The following is a 19171-nucleotide window of genomic DNA, read 5'->3' as shown; positions in this document are numbered from 1 at the left end:
GGCGCCCCAGCAATGTCGAGAGTGCTAGAGGATATGTTTTTGTTTTTTTAAATTCGGCATGGGGGCGGTGTACTTTGAATGTGGCTCTACTTGTTTACTTTTCTTTTTGACGTTTTCCTCATTTAATTTCCTTTTTTTTTTTTTAAGTTGTAAAGGGTGAGAGTAAGCAATGCTGAGTGCAGTACTCGCAGAGTGGCTGACTGTGAATTGGGATCTAAGTTTCCCAGACCAGATACGTTGTGACCCGGACAAGATAAGATGTGACCCGGACAAGATAAGATGTGACCTGGACAAGATGCATTGTGACTCGGAACAAGATAAGTTGTGACCCAGAGAAGATGCACTGTGAACCGGACCAGAAACGTTGTGACACAGACAAGATGCATTGTGATGCGCACACGATACGTTGCGACCCGTACCAGATACATTGTGACCCAGACAAGATGTGTTGTGATCTGGACCAGATACGTTGTGACCCAGATCAGATTTATTTCCTGATGTTGGAGCATGAGATGATGTGCATAAAAAAGGATTCTCAATCGAATAATTCTCCTCTTTTGCTCCTCAAATCAAAAGCTTGTCAGTTTGTCTGTCTAATGTCAAGATCACCTTGTTTTCCGACCCTGTCTATGGATTCTTCACCTTTGCAGGAATTCCCTGTTATCCATCTGCTTAGATTCGATATCAGTACAAACCTCAGCTAGGAAAAGTACATCTCTGGTATAGCTAAAAGAGCCTCCCAGCACCTTGGCTGCTTATTTTATGCTCGGCGATGCCTTTCTCAAGCTGCTATGCTCCATCTATACAAGGCCGCTGTACATCCTGTCTTGGAGTATCAGTCATATTTGGGATGGTGCTCTGGCCTGTCAGCTCTCTTCTTGACAGGATCCAGCAATGTGCTGCCATTTTGGTGGGACAGGAGTTGGCATCATCCCTTGAACCTCTTTCTGTCCGCCGCTCTATTGCTTCCTTGAGCCTTTTGTACAGGTATTACCACGGAATGTGCTCTGAGGGTCTATCACAGGTTGTTCCACCTGAGCATACTTTCAGTCGCTCGACACGTTTGGCAGTTTCTTCCCATCCACACACTGTATCTGTCCCAAGGAGTAAGACTGTGAGGTATTCTTCGAGTTCTGCCCCCCCCCCCCCCCTTAATAATAAAAATACACCTGACTGACTCGCAAGTTGCCCATGCCCACACAGGATTCTAAACCGGGTAGAGATGAAGGCTGCAAAAAATTCAAATGGCGTCTTCTGTCATCGAGCTGGCAAGCTGGGAGCAACAATCGCATTTATTGCCACATCTGATGCAATAAAAATGCTTTAATGGCAGCGAGGTTCTTCATTTGGAACTGTTTGCTCTATTATATGTAGCTTTTTGATGCCTCGGGTCCGCAATAAAAAATTTGATTGGTGTCAGAGCCAGTGACCAATTGCAAATTAATAGTAGGATTATACAGGTGGATCTTCTTTTCTTCTTCCTCTTCCCCTCTGGACATGCATGCCATCAAAGTTTGCTTTATATCATATGCATATTTTGGAAGTTGGCATTGTCTAACTGTTCTGTGTCAGACATTGTCTTCTAGTTCCATAAAAGGTCTTCTTTGGCCACAGAAGTGGAAGGCAGACATTTATGATTTTCCAGGGTACTGGTACGCAACAGCCTACTCTTTTTGAAAAATACCGGGAGGGGCTGGGGGTCTTTAATATCCACAGTATCCTCCAAAGACGACGTACTCCATGATGCAACACTGTGCCTGCTAACAAACATAACTAAGGTAGTAGTCCTTGAGCCAGACCAAAAGTAATGCTCCGGCGGGGGGAGTAATTCTCATTATGATTTTCCATTAGACCAATGTCTCAAGTGTCAGAAAAGGTGTGATGGACATCTGAGAACGGTAGCTTAGTGCCCGGATGGACGCCATCTTTGAAACCACCCAGCTCGAAAATGCCCATTTGGTGGGGTACATTGTTGCACGTGTATCTGGACTTCTATACTAGCTATCGATGTGCGGTTGACGACTAAATATACGTCCGATGTGTACCGTCTAAATAAAAAATAATATGAAGCATTTTGTTTTAGATTAATTATTATAAAAATCAATTATCGAAAAAAAATCATATATTTTTCAATATTTTATTATTAGACTTGTACTTTTTTTAGTGAAACAACACTGGTATGATTTTCCAAATTATGCATTGTGCTACACCGTTTATCTGTCTATAAAAATAACTCAAAAACTAAAACATATCATCCACCACGAGTTTACAACAAATAAATGTAAAGAGGCATAAAATGACTTAGGCCGCCGCTGGCATTATCTATTCTGACGATAACGCAAGTTAGGAATGTCGTACGGAGAGGATTTTAACACCATACGATATCTAATAAGCAGGCGGAAATTGTTACATAGGAAATCTGCACTTTGGTGGCCATCTTGGATTTCAAAATGGCCGCCAATTATATTAATTATTCATTACTAGAGTTTGGAAAGACGTATGGAGCTGATTTTAACACCATACGATGTATATTCCTAATAAGCAAGCGGAGGTATCATTGAACATGTCATGTTTTAGTCAAATAACACCGGTATGATCTTCCAAATTATACATTTTGCTAAACCGTTTATCTGTCTATAAAGATTTTCAGGCAATTTGGCCTGCATTATAATAGAGAACAACATATGCTATACAATATACAGTGCACACAAAGTTAATCATCAGAGTCGCCATCAGAGTCATTGGCATCCTGAGCCACGATAGCATCATCCTGCACCATGTTGGAGCATCCCTGCAGCTTACACACAACAGTGCACTTCAACCCATTCAGTATGCAGGAGCAATCTGACGGTCGACACGTCCTTCTGCATGTGCATGAGATGAGATTCAAGACGACATCTGGAGCTGGTAGACCCGCCATCCATCGGATTGTGAGCGAACCGCCATCATCGAGTTCCCAACCATGTCCTGCTGATGGTGTTGGGACGTCTGGTAGGTTTTCAAGGCTGCGTCGCCAGATAGCCGCCTGATAGTTGGCCCTAAGCGTATGCTGCATCAAGGAGTCTTCACAAGGCGGCAATTGTCCAGATTCGATCTGGCCCTTCTTTGCACAGAACATGTGATAACGGAGCGAATTAACACCGACGATCTTCGTGTTCTTGGCGTACAGCTGACACGTGAAGGCCTGAATGCTATTGAAGACGTCTGTTGGTACATTCCACGAAGATCCCAGATCTGTGAATGCTTGAAGATACAGCTCATTCGCTTGCACAAGCTTCAAAGCCTTTATCTTTCCTTGGCTAGCCAGAGCACTCACAGTGTCACACCCGCTCCATGCATGAAGCCCTGGCAATGCACTGCAAACTCCAGACCCCAATACCGCAGCCAACTTTCCAACGTCGATCATTCTGACTCGAACCTTTGTTCCTCGTCTGATGAAGAGCTGACTATCGATGGTTCTGCTGAGATGAAGACTGATGATCAGAACGTCGGTGTCATCTGCCACTAAGATGATCGTCTTGTAGTGGGTAGCGGCGTGCTTTGCGTGGAGAAACATACGCGTGTCTGCTTCCTCGTGGCTACATTCGAGTGCTTGCACAAACTTCCACCTATCGCGGGTCAGTACCAGACATTTTTCACCACAGGTGACATACAGTGTTCTGTTGCCTAGCTTTTCGCGATTTGTTTCATGTTTCCACGACTCCGCCAGAAACACAACCAGTTTCTCCTTTGTCTGGCTGCAAGCAAGGAGACGCCGCCAGTTCATGATTTTGTGTGCGGGTCTGATCTCGCTGAAACTGATGCCTTCATTTGAACCGCGGTTCACACGCTCAGCTGCTTTGATGGATTCTTCTGTGTATGTGTCAAAGACAACATCGATGCGCTCACTGCCTTGACCAGCGTGAAGCGCTGCAGCAAGGATGCGGTCAGATAGTTCTTCGAACGTGTCGTTCTCGCCATGCATCTTTTGTATGAGAGCCATCGCATCAATTATTGTTGCACTTCGCTTGTCAACGTTCTCGGCTGGTTCCACAAGACCTTCCATGTGTTTCGCAAGTGCAGCTTTGTTCGTTTTTTTCATTGACCCATCAACGTTTGCCAAAGACCATGGTAACGGCCCTAGTGGGTGACAAAGGACAAGTTGCATGTCGAGGTTCCTTGTCTTGGCGATGAGTATCATGGTGGCAAACAGTTGTCTGTCAGCTCTCAGGACGATCTCCTTGTTTGTGCCCTTCACAACTTTCTGCTTGATCTTACCAAAGGTCTTCAAGTTTAGCTTGTTCAATGTGTCATGAAAGCCTGTTCCCTCTTCAAGACGTTTCTGGAAGCTTTGATACGCCGCTTCCCCCTTTTGCAGGGTGTTGAGTAGGTCATTAGAAACGTCCTCCCTCGCAGCCGCTCCGGTAGATATACTGAGAAGACATGACGGATCATTGGCGAATGGATTGGTCCAGTCATTTTCCAGTAGATCACAGATAGCTGTGACGCCAGACTCATCACGTTTGATGCGAGAAGTAGACAAGTCAGGGTGCTTGGCGTGAGATGTGTCGCTGCCATTCACAAGGATAGTTTCTCGTAGTTGCCTCAGTGCAGTAGCCCGATTTTCTGCAGTTAGATAGTATCGTGACACAGCCCCTTGTCGAAGACTAAAACCTCGTGTTCCTCCAGCTGTTTGCGTATCTTTGTTTACTGTTTCTTCTGTTGTCTGATCAACAGCGATTCTGGCAAATGGATTCCCTGGTCTAAGCTGTACGGAGAAGTAGCCTTGATTGAAATGCCTGTACAACTCGGGGCATGTTTCGTGGAGTTGCGTCATCTGTGCATAGTACACTGGTAGATATCTAGCATAGTTCACCTTGTTCATTGCGAAACACCAAGGGATCACTCTTCTGACACAAGCCAAGTGAAGCATCCAGTCGCCTTCTCTATCCGCACGAATCAACCCCAGCAGGGTCTCTACCATATCAATATACATCATCCAGAAGCGAGCCAGGTCTCCATGTTTGGTTCGCAGAAAATGTAGGTATTTCGCGAACATGTCAAAGCTCTGTACACATGAATCATCATCGAGAGCAGCAGCGAGAGTCTCGTGGCAAACATCCTCCTTGATGCTGCGAATTTTGAGGTCAGTGCTTCGAATCTGGGGTTCCTTGTCAGGATGATTGCTTTCTATCCACACCTGGAAGCCCTTCCAACAGATGCGCATTAGTGCCTCGTACATCAACTTGTGGAGTCGCACAGCACAGTTGTATTGCTTGCCTTCCAGAACCCTGTTGATGGAACCTTCAGCGATTACTCCTGACTCAACAGCTACATCCCGAAGGCCTGCATCTCCAAACATTTTCCCAATGCTCGACATGAAGTTACAGATGGTATGGAAGTTCCCCATCATGAGCACGATTCTTCCATATCGATCGACATCTTTCCATGCTATTTCGGTCGCCTTAGCAAATAGTGCCTGGTCTAGCACCACCGGTATACGCTCAAGCTGAAGTGATGACATGATGTTCAGAGCTTCTCTGAGGATTTCTTGCACTGTTGCCATATCTGTGGCAGGCGCGTTTATAGTCGGCAGGTAGCCAACTACATCTTCCGTCACCTGAACACGATCTCTAGTCATGATGTTGAAACCAGTCCACGAACTGATTGTCTGGTCGCATGGTTCCAGCATGCGAGTCATAATCCATACGTGATTTCGGCGCTGCGCAAGGGATGTTGCGCCTGCAAGAGTGTCAGAAAGATCTGCAGGCTTGATTGCAGGTGGGCCCTCACGTTTCCCACCGCTGTATATTGGAACTAAATCGCTGGATGACGGGATAGATCGCTTCTTATCTGCTTTGGATACTGCCGATGGAGGTTGGGGCGGCAAACACGACTGCGACTTCGGTTGGACGATGATACCGTTGACGCGATGCGATGTTCCGCCACCACTCAGCGATTCCTCTAGCCTGTCGATGTTATCGAATGCTAATACAGTCGGGACCGAAGGGTGCACATGTGACGGAAGTGGTACTGTATCTTTCTCAACACTTGCTAATTTGTCTATGCATAGCGCTGTCTCGATTTCTTCCAGAACTGTGTACGAACATCCGTGCCCGAGTCGATTCAATATTCTGATGACCTCTGTATTACCGGTGAGCGTTTTCATGACCCACGGAAGTAGGACATGCTTCGATGTTCTGATGGTACCCCGGTGTACAGCATTGATGATATCTTGAGCCATCGACCATACCAGTGTGTCGGCACGCGCAGAGCTACCCCCACTCCCGCAAATCAAAGTATGCAGAAATACACGAAGAGAATCTGGTATCTTCACGTAATCTGAAGTGAGTTCTGCTGGCTGAGGCGGCCAACGTTCATTGTAATGAGCATCTTTGATCTGGTGTCGCAGTGAAGTAGCTGCACGCACAATGTTACTTTCACCGTCCGTTCGTTCAAATGCTTTCACTTCTGCTTTCAGGTTTACGCACTCTGCAGCAATCTCTCGCTTTGTCAGATTATCGGGCATCAAGTATACACGGTGTTTCACATTGAAGAAGATGAGCGATTCTCCAAACTCTCTTTGTAATGTGCGCTGCAGATTCTTCTTGATGGAGTCACGAACATCAACTGAAAATGTATCTGAAGATAGGATATCTGTTGCAACATCAACTATTGGAACAATCCTCGGGTTCAAGAACAAGTCAGTGTGAATGAAATTGAATATACATCGTATCATTTCTTTTTTCTCGATATTATCTTCAATGTCAGTTTCTACTTGAGGTTTTTGGGGCCGTGTGTAGTTTCTATAGCAGGAGAAGTGGTAGTGAGCCTCAGCTGCAACCATATCTCGTGTAGTCAATGCCAAAACTCTCTCATCATTGCGAGCTGTCGCAGCATCTCTTATTGTCTTATCTGCTCGAAGTTCAACAGCCAAGACAACTGTTTCACGGGTACGACTGCCTTTTATGAATTTTGAAGCACGCTGGCAAAAAATGCATTTATCATCGTAGACCGTTGAAGTTGATCCTGTCTCTTCCCGTGATGATCGCCGTCGCACCGCATCGCCAGTATCAACTGAAGAACTTCTAGCTGCATTGGTCAAAGTAGCTAGGTGGTTTTTGTGAGTGAAGTCTGATCTACAAGCCCTATGGTATAATATTGGAATATTAGGAAGTTCAACTGCGCCTTCTTGGACTAGCTTTAGAATTGGATAAAAGTTTCTAACTGCGGCTGCGTCACACAATGTCTTCCAAGAACTGTTGCCCGCTGCCTTGCTTAGTTCAGAGAGTGGCGACTTCTTGCTGCACAGGATGCACGTTCCGGACTCAGGTTCAATCTTCGCCCGTTTCGCCTCGACACCGGCCATCTCAGCTGAAAGAACAAAAAGACTGACGTTAGATTACTCCGATATCCGAAAAGCTCGCCAGCTTACATAGACATACTCATCCAAGTCAGTGAACATGTTAGATGGCGCCACAATACAACTCTATAATAGAGTTGTATGTGGCGCCATCTAACATGTTCACTTTTAGTTCTTAAGCCACCCACCCCCCCCCCCCCCCCCCCTCAGAAATTAATCAGGTCACCGCAACAAATCTCAGACTGAGATATAGAATATAGAATATAGATATAGAATAGACTGACGTCACTTTTGGCACTGGGTTCTGTGGGTTGATTATAATCAATTGCAATTGGAACAATGTGAAAATTGGAATTTCCCGCCGATAATTATCGGCGGGAAATTCCAACTGACATAGTTTCGGTTTGTGGAAAGTGCATGCCTTTTCATATATTTTTTGTGTACACTCGTGGTGGATGATATGTTTTAGTTTTTGAGTTATTTTTATAGACAGATAAACGGTGTAGCACAATGCATAATTTGGAAAATCATACCAGTGTTGTTTCACTAAAAAAAGTACAAGTCTAATAATAAAATATTGAAAAATATATGATTTTTTTTCGATAATTGATTTTTATAATAATTAATCTAAAACAAAATGCTTCATATTATTTTTTATTTAGACGGTACACATCGGACGTATATTTAGTCGTCAACCGCACATCGATAGCTAGTATAGAAGTCCAGATACACGTGCAACAATGTACCCCACCAAATGGGCATTTTCGAGCTGGGTGGTTTCAAAGATGGCGTCCATCCGGGCACTAAGCTACCGTTCTCAGATGTCCATCACACCTTTTCTGACACTTGAGACATTGGTCTAATGGAAAATCATAATGAGAATTACTACCCCCCCCCCCCCCCCCCCCCCGGAGCATTCACTTCAAAAAATGGCCGGTTGGCTCAAGGACTATAGACATAGATCAATGGTTTTATGTCGAATAGACAAGTTGGAGGACATCAGCAATTTTTTTTTGGTCTTCAGTGTTTTGTTTATTGGTGTGTCCTTTCTCCCAGTGCATCAATGTATCGGGTGTAAAGCTTTAACAGTGGTAAAGCTTGACCCATTTTGATTCGGCAATGGCTTCTTTTGCAGGTTCTACATTACGGGTCATATTATGAAAGGCTTTTATGGGTTAGACAAGTGTAGAATCGCTGATCGTGCGATCACCCGTTCAAAGTTAATCGCCAATTGCCGAAGAGTGGTGGAACTCTGCTGATTTCTTCGGTGGTTGGTTGCGGATACTTGTCCAGGATTATCTAATGCAGATCAAAACATAATCACAGGCTTTTAAATAACAAAGAAACTTTTACACGTTGGCAAGGGCATGTTTAAAAGTGTGTTTAAGGTTTTTAAGCAAAAAATTATGGTTTAGTTGGAACTGCAGTTGGACTCTCATATACTTCCTGGCAGATAAAGTTAACTTTAGGATCACCATGAGGGTATGTAAGGAGTGGCAAAAGGTCACCAGATCTACATACATAATAAATAGATAGCCACCAATTAATTTTACCCAAACATAAAACATGATATATGTTTCAATAACCATCATCAATCCAGATTACACAGAGTGGAATTTACATGTGGGAACCATAGCCTGGATACAGGGATTGTATACACATTTACAGATTGTCTTTTCTGTGAGCAATGGTTGGAGTGATGGATGAGAGGAAGGAAGGATAGGTGAGGTGAGATTCGACTGTGTGGACCTTAAAGCCGTAAATAAGGCCATAATCTTGGACAAGTATCCGCTACCAACCACCGAAGAAGTCAGCAGAGTTCCACCACTCGACAGTATTTACAAAGCCAGTTATGCGGTGGAGCCATGTTCAAGTCCCGATGTAGTCTGCCCTGTCAGAGTCCACATTGGGCAAGTGTGTGCACTTTTGAAAGAAATCACCAGACCTGGCCCAGATGACCATTCATATGTCCTCTTTAACATCTGATATATTATTTCATGAACTTTTGACCTCTAACACCCTCTAAGGCTAATTAGCATAAATCCAATATGGCCACCACTGCACAGGGGCCTAACTAGAATGGTGTATATCTCAGCAACGACAGCTTCAATTTTGCCCTATTTGGTATGTATATTGATATTTTAGATGATGAGAAAGTGGATGAAATAGATTTCATAACCTTATGAGGTCAAGGTCACCAACAACTCAGTGCTAGAGTTTGTTGCAGTTGGTATGTCTGGGTGAGAATTATCGCAGATGCCTGTAGCTATGGGAGTCTCCCAATCCGCCTTATGGTGAACATGTGTTTCATGCTGCGTTGGCCTTTTCTTCACAGCATTGAAAATATTTAATATTAGCAGTTGGAAGATTGACAGGGATGCAGCTTTCCTTTTATCTTACCGAAATTGCTCATCTGCATCACTAGACTGGGTTTCTGCAGTGAAGGACCATGGACAATCGTATCAAGTAGGGCAGATGCAGTTGGAGAAACATTGTTTTTTGAGCATCAATCTTAACCCCCCCCCCCCCCCCCCCTCAAATTTCTGTGGTCGATCGAAGAGATGCTCTCGGACTACTGGACGACTTTGGCAGCTTGTGATAATTATACCATAGCTCACCCACCTTCCCTCTGGCATTTTCATTGGCCAGATACAGTGCACCACCTATCCTGGAACAGCATGTCAACCATGGTACTTGTGCCATAATGCGGTTCTGGAAATGAGTGCTACGTGTACGATCTGGAGCTATTCCACCTAGATCACCGAGTCGAGACTTGTACAATCTAGCTAGGTCAACAAGGTAAAATGTACCCTCTGATTCATTCTCGGTGATGTATGCCACTACTTCTGCAAATGCAATGCACTCGAGTTCTGCCAGAGAGACCATTCCTTCACGCCACTGTCTGCATAGTGCAGCATTGTTTAGGTTGTAGTATTGTGTGATACAGTGTTTATGGTAAATAGCATCATGAGCAAACATCAGCTACTAATGATAATTTCCCAAGCATAAGCAAATCCTCTATATTATCGTGTGATTTCCCTCTATGAAAACCGGGAAATCACGGATAGCAATCGAGCGTTACTTCGAGGCAACGATAAAATACGGACTCACTATATAAGCGCGGGAAGAAGAAAGAAGAAGAAGCTGGCAGCTTTTACTTGACGGTCCCGCGCGGCAGCCTTCAACCCTGCAAAGTAACTCAAGCGAAAACCGATGTAAAATGTACAGGGGAAAATAATATAAGGGTGTGGCGGACACAAAAGCCCACTGGCGTGGTGACATCATTCCGCGCACCAAGTGGGCGGTGGCCACGCCCGAGGGGTAGGCGTGGCCTCATGATATACACCGGGCGCGCAGCCCGGAGCGCGCCAGTGTTACAGTGAGCTCCTGAAATAAAGACGCTTATAAGTTACCGCTTGTCCGCTTCCTCCTTGCTCGCAAGCAGCGCGCGTAATGCCGCGCTTTACTGGTGACCCCCTTGACGTTGGATCTGCCGGAGCGATCCTTCCACACGCGACGCCATTGCCATGGCCAACTTCATCAAGCTTCCCGAATTTTGGGAGGCTCAGGCCGAAGTCTGGTTCGCCCAGGCCGAAGCCCAATTTCAGCTTCGGCGCCTCACCGGCGATGACACGCGCTATTGCCACGTCGTCGCCTCCCTCGGGCCCGGCGGCCGCTCGAGTTGTGTCCGTCCTTCGCCACCCACCGGACGGCCACAAGTACGAGGCACTCAAGCGGCTACTCCTAGCCACGTTCGGCCTCACGGACGACGCACGGGCCGACCGCCTCCTGGATCTCCCCGAGCTCGGTGACACGCGCCCGTCGGTCCGAGTGGACCATATGCTGTCACTGTTGGGCGACGAAGCCCCCGGTTCTCTATTCCGGGCGCTTTTCCGTCGCCAACTTCCAGCGCAGGTTCGCCTCGCGTTGGCCGGGACCGGGCTAACGGAACCCCGAGCATTGGCAGCCGAGGCGGACAAGTACTTCGCCGCTTCGGACACGCGGGCGAGAGTCGGCGTGGCCGTCACGGCCCTCGTGGCTGATGCTGCTGCTGATGCTGCTGATGCTGCTGATGCTGCTGCTGATGCTGCTGATCCACAGCATCAGCTTATACAGCATACGCAGCATGCTGATACGCACCTCGTGACCGCCGCCACGCCCCGCCCACCGCCGCGGCGAAAACCGCCACCGCGGGGAAACCCGCCAAGTCCACCGGCCTGGCGGAGCCAGCCGCGCTCCTGCAGCTCCACCACCTGGTGCTGGTTCCACGCCAAGTTCGGCCACGAAGCTCGGCAGTGTCATCCGCCATGCTCCTTCAACAGGTCGGGAAACGCCTGGGCCGGCGCTCAATAGTGGCGATGAGCGACGGCCGTTCGAGCAGCCTGCTGTTCATAACGGACACCTTCTCCGGGCGCCGTTACCTGTGTGACACGGGAGCGCAGGTGAGTGTCGTTCCCGCCGGCACGTCAGACAAGCACGCCGCGGGTGGGGGCCCCGCGCTGCTTGCCGCGAACGGGACGCCCATCCGTACGTACGGAAAACGCTGCCTCTCTCTGCGGTTCGGAGGGCAGGTTTTCCGATGGACGTTCGTCACCGCCGACGTGCCCATGGCACTGCTTGGCACGGACTTCCTGTGCGCTAATGGGCTCCTGGTCGACGTCAAGCACAGACGTCTTGTCCAGGCCGAGACGTTCAGCTCGCTCGCTTGTGCGTTGCCCAGCTCAACGAGCGGCTTGCCAAGCGGCTTGCCGAACGGTTCGGTTCCGGCCACGTTGGTCTGCACGCTTCCGGCAGCGGACGCATTCACCCACCTCCTCGCCGGCTTCCCGGCCCTCACGCGGCCCACCTTCTCAGCGGGGGCCGTCAAGCACGGGGTGGCCCATCACATCCCCACCGTCGGGCCACCGGTCTACGCCCGGGCATGCCGCCTCGAGCCGACGAAGCTGGCGGTGGCAAAAGCGGGGTTCGCTACCCTGGAGCGACTCGGCATCGTTCGGCGCTCAGAGAGCGCTTGGGCGTCGCCGCTGCACATCGTGCCGAAGCCCGGCGGGGGATGGCGACCGTGCGGGGACTATCGCCGTCTCAATGACGCCACGACTCCCGACCGCTACCCCGTCCCCCACATTCAGGACTTTTCCGCCCGTTTGGCGGGCATGTCCTTCTCGAAGGTGGACCTCATAAGCTGCTACCATCAGGTCCCCGTCAGGCCGGAGGACGTCCCGAAGATGGCGGTCATCACGCCATTCGGACTCTTCGAGTTCCTGCGCATGCCCTTCGGTCTGAAGAATGCGGCTCAGGCGTTCCAGCGACTGATGGACAGCGTCCTGCGTGACTTGGATTTTGTCTACGTCTACCTGGACGATATCCTCGTCGCCAGCGCGTCCCGCGAAGAGCACCTACGCCACCTCCGCACGCTCTTCGAACGCCTGGGCCAGCATGGCCTGATTGTGAACCCCGCAAAGTGCCGGTTCGGCGCCACCATAATCAATTTTCTGGGGCACCGTGTCACCAGGCACGGAGCCGTCCCCCTGCCGGCCAAGGTGGAGGCGGTGAAGGGGTTTCCGCGCCCCCGCACGATCAGAGGGCTGCAGGAGTTCCTGGGCATGGTGAACTTTTACCATCGGTTCCTGCCCCGTATCGCCCAGCTCCTGCGCCCCCTGCACGAAGCTCTCCGAGGTAAGCCGGGCAAAGGCGACGTTACCTGGACCGAGCAGATGGACACGGCGTTCACGGGCGCGAAGCTCGCCTTGGCTAACGCCACCATGCTCGCGCACCCGGCGCCCGATGCACCGATCGCCCTCACCACCGATGCCTCGGACTACGCGGTGGGCGCGGTGCACGAGCAATGGGTGCGTGGAGCTTGGCAACCGCTGGCGTTCTTTAGCCGGCAGCTTCGCCCGCCCGAACGCCGTTACAGTACCTTCGACCGCGAGTTGCTCGGGCTTCACTTGGCGGTCAGGCACTTCCGCCATCTGCTCGAGGGCCGTGCGTTCACTGCCTTCGTCGACCACAGCCACTGATCTTCGCGATGGGCAAGGTCACCGAGCCGTGGTCGGCCCGGCAGCAGCGTCACCTCTCGGCCGTGTCCGAGTACACGACGGACATCCAGCACGTCGCGGGGAAGGACAACCCGGTGGCGGATTGCCTTTCCCGGGCCGTCGCCCACGCAGTCCACCTCGGCATCGACTATGCCCTGATGGCAGCAGACCAGGCCGCTGACCCCGACGTCCAGGCCTTGCGGACCGCCATGACGGGCCTCCGCCTCACCGAGGTGGCGTTCGACGGCGCGGGCGCGGCCCTCTTGTGCGACGTCTCCCTCGGGCGTCATCGCCCCATCGTGCCCGCGGGCTGGCAGCGCCAGGTGTTTGACGCCATCCACGGCCTGTCCCACCCGGGCGCGAGGGCCTCCCAAAGGCTGATCGCCGACAAGTTCGTCTGTCATGGCCTCCGGAAGGCCGTCCGCGGCTGGGCCAGGACGTGCCTCGCGTGCCAGCGCACCAAGGTGCACCGGCACACCCAGGCCCCGTTGGCCCCGTTCACGGTGCCGGAACGCCGGTTTGACCACGTCCACGTGGACCTGGTGGGACCTGTGCCCCCCTCGCGGGGTTTCACCTACGTCCTCACCATGGTGGACCGCACCACCCGGTGGCCGGAGGCCGTGCCCTTGGCGTCGACAACGGCGGCCGATGTCGCGCAGGCTTTCATCGCCACCTGGGTCGCCCGGTTCGGCGCCCCCTCAGACATCTCGTCCGACCGCGGCCCCCAGTTCACCTCGGAGCTCTGGGGGGCGGTCGCGCAGGGGCTCGGGGTCCGGCTGCACCGAACCACGGCCTACCACCCCCAGGCTAACGGCCTGTGTGAGCGATTTCACCGCTCATTGAAGGCCGCGCTCCGGGCCACCCTCCGCGAGGGTGGCTGGGTCGACAGGCTCCCCTGGGTCCTGCTGGGCCTCCGGACGGCGCCCAAGGAGGACCTGCGCGCCGCCGCGGCAGAGTTGGTCTTCGGGCAACCGCTGCGGGTGCCGGGCGAGTTCCTCCCCGACTCCACGGCACCATGGCACCATGCTCCGCTCTACAAGAGACCGCCCAGAGGTTCGCCCCGGTGCCAACGGCATGCCACGGGCACCCACCGACGCACGTCGCCCCGGAGCTTCGCACGGCGGAGTACGTCTTCGTCCGCCACGATGCCCACCGGACACCACTGCGGCCCCCGTACGACGGGCCTTTCCGCGTGCTGGAGACCGAGGCGAAGCACTTCATCCTGGACATCGGCGGTACTCCTGACCGCGTTTCGGTAGACCGCCTCAAGCCGGCCCACCTCGACGTGGACCATCCACCGCCAGTGGCCCGACCCCCACGTCGAGGCCGCCCCCCTGCGGGCGGACCCCCGGCACCACCCAGCCCCGCCGCCACGCCGCTCCCCGGTCCTGCACCCATCCCAGGGGCAGCCAGGGGCATCCCACCTGACATCCCTGCACCCCGGACGCCGCCGATCGCCAGGGGGCGCTTCGGCCGCGTCATTCGTCTGCCCCGCAAACTGGCCCTCCAGGTGCGCGGGAATTCTGGGGGGGCGCGTGTGGCGGACACAAAAGCCCACTGGCGTGGTGACATCATTCCGTGCACCAAGTGGGCGGTGGCCACGCCCGAGGGGTAGGCGTGGCCTCATGATATACACCGGGCGCGCAGCCCGGAGCGCGCCAGTGTTACAGTGAGCTCCTGAAATAAAGACGCTTATAAGTTACCGCTTGTCCGCTTCCTCCTTGCTCGCAAGCAGTGCGCGTAACGCCGCGCTTTAAGGGTTTATTTACCACCACGGACCTCAAACGGCTTAACGGCTGACTCCGCACGTGAAAAAGCTGAATGCCTCAACTCTGTGTTTGCCTCTAAATCTTGTGTCCCAAACCCATCCCTCTCTGTACCCACCGTACCCAGTCGTACCCAGCTGCTCCTGGACTCTGTGTCCTTTCCTCCTGACAAGGTGGAAAAGTTTCTGTCAACCCTCGACTGATTCTGCAACTGGTCCTGACGGCATCAGCCCACGGGTCCTAAAATCATGTTCTTCTGCTCTTTCACTCCCTCTTTCTGTTCTCTTCACCCTCTCTTTTGCTCAAGGTCATCTGCCATCTGCTTGGAAATCAGCCAACATCACCGCTTTGCACAAAAAAGGTGCAAAAACAGATCCCAGCAACTACAGACCAATCAGCCTTCTCCCAATTATCAGCAAAGTCATGGAATCCATCATTGCTTCAGATATTAAATCTTTCCTCTTCTCCAATGGCTTGATCTCTGATCATCAATTTGGTTTCAGACCTGGTCACTCTACTCTGGACATGCTGCTTCTGCTTTCTCAACAATGGATGGAGGTCCTCAATGCCAAACAGGAAATTAGAGCTGTCTCCCTTGACATTTCACGTGCCTTCGATACGGTCTGGCACCCTGCTCTGCTCTCCAAACTCTCCTCCTTTGGTATCCATGGAAATCTCCACGCATGGCTGGCGGACTTCCTCTCTGGTCGTAGTCAACGTGTGGCCCTGAATGGGTTTCTCTCATCTCCTCTTCCTGTTCAGGCTGGAGTTCCCCAAGGTAGTGTTCTGGGCCCTGTGCTTTTTCTGGTCTTCATCAATGATCTCTCCGACTCTCTGGAAAGTCCTCTCTATCTCTTTGCTGACGACTCTACTCTCTGTCGCTCCATTCCTCATCCCTCAGATCGGCAGTCTGCAGCCTCCTCACTCTCTGCAGACCTGGACAAAATCACAGACTGGTCAAACAAGTGGAACATGTCTTTCAATCCTGACAAATCTCACACTCTTACAATGTCTCTCCGAAAGGACCGACTGGACAACCCTCCCATCTACTTTCTCAACAATCCTCTCCAAGAAGTTCTGTCGCTCAAGCTTTTGGGTCTCACTATCTGCCATGATCTTTCTTGGGAAAACCACATTTCCAAGCTGGCCTCCAAAGCCAGTCGCCGACTGGGCATCCTCCGTCGTGCGAAGTCCTTCCTTGGCACACCTGAGCTCCTCACCACATACAAGGCTTTCATCCGCAGCTCAATGGAATACTGTTCCCCCCTCTGGGCTGGTGCTCCTGCCTCACACCTTGCTCGGCTTCACGCTGTTGAGGCCAAAGCTTTCAGAATCATTGGAATCTCCTGCGATGTAGTCAACGCCGAGGGCCTTTCACTCACTCACCGCAGGCAGGTTGGTGGTCTTTCTGTCTTCTACCGACTCCTCTCCGGCCTTGCTCCCCCAGCTCTCTCTGTGCTCTGTCCCCCCAATATTCCTTCAGGTCGCACAAGATCTGCCTGCAACCCTCTTATGGTTAAACTGCCAAAGTCTAGGCTCTCTGCTCACCTTCACTCTTTCATTCCCCTTTTCTCCCGCCTCTGGAACAAACTCCCCCACTCCCTTCAATCCCACTCCTCCCTCCAGGTCTTTAAAACAGCTGTTCACCACCATCTCTTATCTTCCCCCATCGAAAACCTTGATCTTTTCTACCCCCGGTAATTCACCCCAGAGTCCTTGCAGTGTTCATATGTTTTAATCCTCTCCCACCTCCCCCCAAGTCCTCCCGATGTCCCTGCTCTCAAATGTTGTGTTTGTGTCCTTCCCCTTCTTCCCCCTCTCTTTTGTGTCCTCCCCCCTCTCTCCCCATCTTGTCTGCCGCTCCCCTTGTTTTTTGTGTTTTGTGTGTCCGTTTGTCTTTTTGTGTGATTAATGTTTGCTCTTTCACGAGCCTCGATCTTGTATACAAAAAAAAACAAAAAAAAAAAACGGAATGCCGGGGCAAAGGAAACGCGGTAAATAATAAGGTTCCTATATGGAACGCTCCCACACCAGATGTATCACACGGACGAAGGGAAAATAAAAGGAATGAAAATAAATGTGTAAGTTATCGTGCACTCAGCTCAATCGGCGCCTTGGCAGCGATCGTCCAGTCCGAGCGCGCACTCCAGTGTTGGCGGGAAGTAGGTCTCAATCCGCCTCGTTCGTGCACTGCTAGCCCTCACTGGGCGTCCCGCTCACCCCGGCCTTGTGGTGTTCCAGCGGCAAGCCGCCCTCGTCCACGCGCAATCGCTAGCGATGTCCGGAACCAAGAGGAGAGAGTCAATGGTGGAGGAAGGCGTAAGGGGAAATTGAGATAGAAGGGAAGAGAGTCCAAGGCGAGGAGAAGGACGTCCGGGTGCGAAGGGATCCAGAGCCAGAGGAGGGATGGAGAGAAAATGTCGGTTTCTCTTCACCTTTTTATAATCTTCCCTTAGCCAATCAGCTGGCTCCTTGCTGGCTCCTTCTTGCCCTGCCTTGACCAATCACGAGTCCTTCCTTACTCTAGCCTTTGGTTGGTCGACTCCTGCCCAATAGCGAGTCCTTCTGGGCGTGGCTCCCGGCCTGCCTGTGCTATGTGTGTTGCTATACAAGTTGGTGATGTAGCTGGCTGCGGTTCCATCAGCAGTGCTCCGAACTGGCTTCCGGTGAGTTTTATTGTGGGGAATTTAAGTAGTGTGTGTGGTGTAACTAATGGGCCTGCCTAGTGTATATGTGCGTTGCCATACGGGACAATGGATAAATCACAGGGAAATTAGCATAATCCCTACGATAACTAACACAAAGATCATCCTTGTATGATCACAAAGATACACTTGCGCGAAAAATCCGCCTAAACAAACTTATTACATGTGGGGTTCCCTATCACGATAATCGGAGCAAGATACCTATACAGATCTAGCTGATCTATATATCACTCTACCCCAAAATTCACAACAATATTATAGTAGCCCATGCTTGCACATTAACATCAACAATGTCTGAGGAAACTTTGTGCAACTCAAATTCAGAATTGTCACCATCACAGAACAAGCAGCAGTCTGGACTCTCAAAAGACGGTGGTCTTTTGAGAGTCCAGTCTTTAAATTTTTGCTTGACTTGCATGTCCTGAGCTATCACTATGGTCCGGTGAGGGTTGTGTTTTATTCAGCTGAGCCAACCGGAATTTGGTCTTGTTGTCCATGAGCATCCTCTCGATGGTGTCATCCTCAATCAAATTTTGTGGTTCAGCCATTGGTAGACAGCAAGTGTCCTTGCATGCTGCAAGTCCTTCTATGATGGTCCTGTACCCAGTGCCCTTGTCACTCCTCTTGCTGATGGAAGGACACATGGTATTACCACCCGCCTCCTGACATAGATAGCATATCAGTTCATCTTGACATCGTCGTCTGATGCCATCGTAGATGACCTCGTCACAGCACAGACCTGCAAGGCAAAGCAATGGATATAACTATACGCAATCTTTAAAAAACTGCCAATACAAATTGCAAATATTTGTAACATTTTAAGGTTTGGTCAGTGACTCAGGCCATTCAAAGCGATTGTATGGCAGTATTTGCTAAAAAAAAAAAAATGGCCGTGACCTAGATCGTCCATGTTGATCTTGACCTGTAGATACAACCTCACCTATTTAGACTGTGTAGATCTGTATTATAAAACGGAGCCGCATCTGTCTGTCTATTTGTCGTACTATAACTTGAGAACGGATTAACGGATTTTAATGAAACCAACGATGGTAGATTCAGGAAACTCATGGGAAGGTGTACGATGCAAAAAAAAGAAGAAAGAAAAAAAGGAAGGAAGGTTTGTGTATGGGCACACGTGGTGAAACTGCAAACCCCAACTTGCAACGCTGTTTATCACTGCATGGAGGGCAGGATCTCCCAGGCGAACTATTTTGTTCGTGTATCCCATTAACACTCCCCCCCCCCTCTCTCTCCCTCCCACTCCTCACTCTTCCCTTCCACCCTCACTCTTCCCTTCCACACCTCCCTCCTGGCTTACTT

The sequence above is a fragment of the Myxine glutinosa genome, chromosome 11, assembly GCF_964187855.1.
Source record: "Myxine glutinosa chromosome 11, kmMyxGlut1.1, whole genome shotgun sequence".
NCBI classification, from domain to species: Eukaryota; Metazoa; Chordata; class Myxini; order Myxiniformes; family Myxinidae; genus Myxine; species Myxine glutinosa.
The sequence above is the reverse complement of the archived record's forward strand: the minus strand, read 5'-3'. Positions refer to the sequence as shown.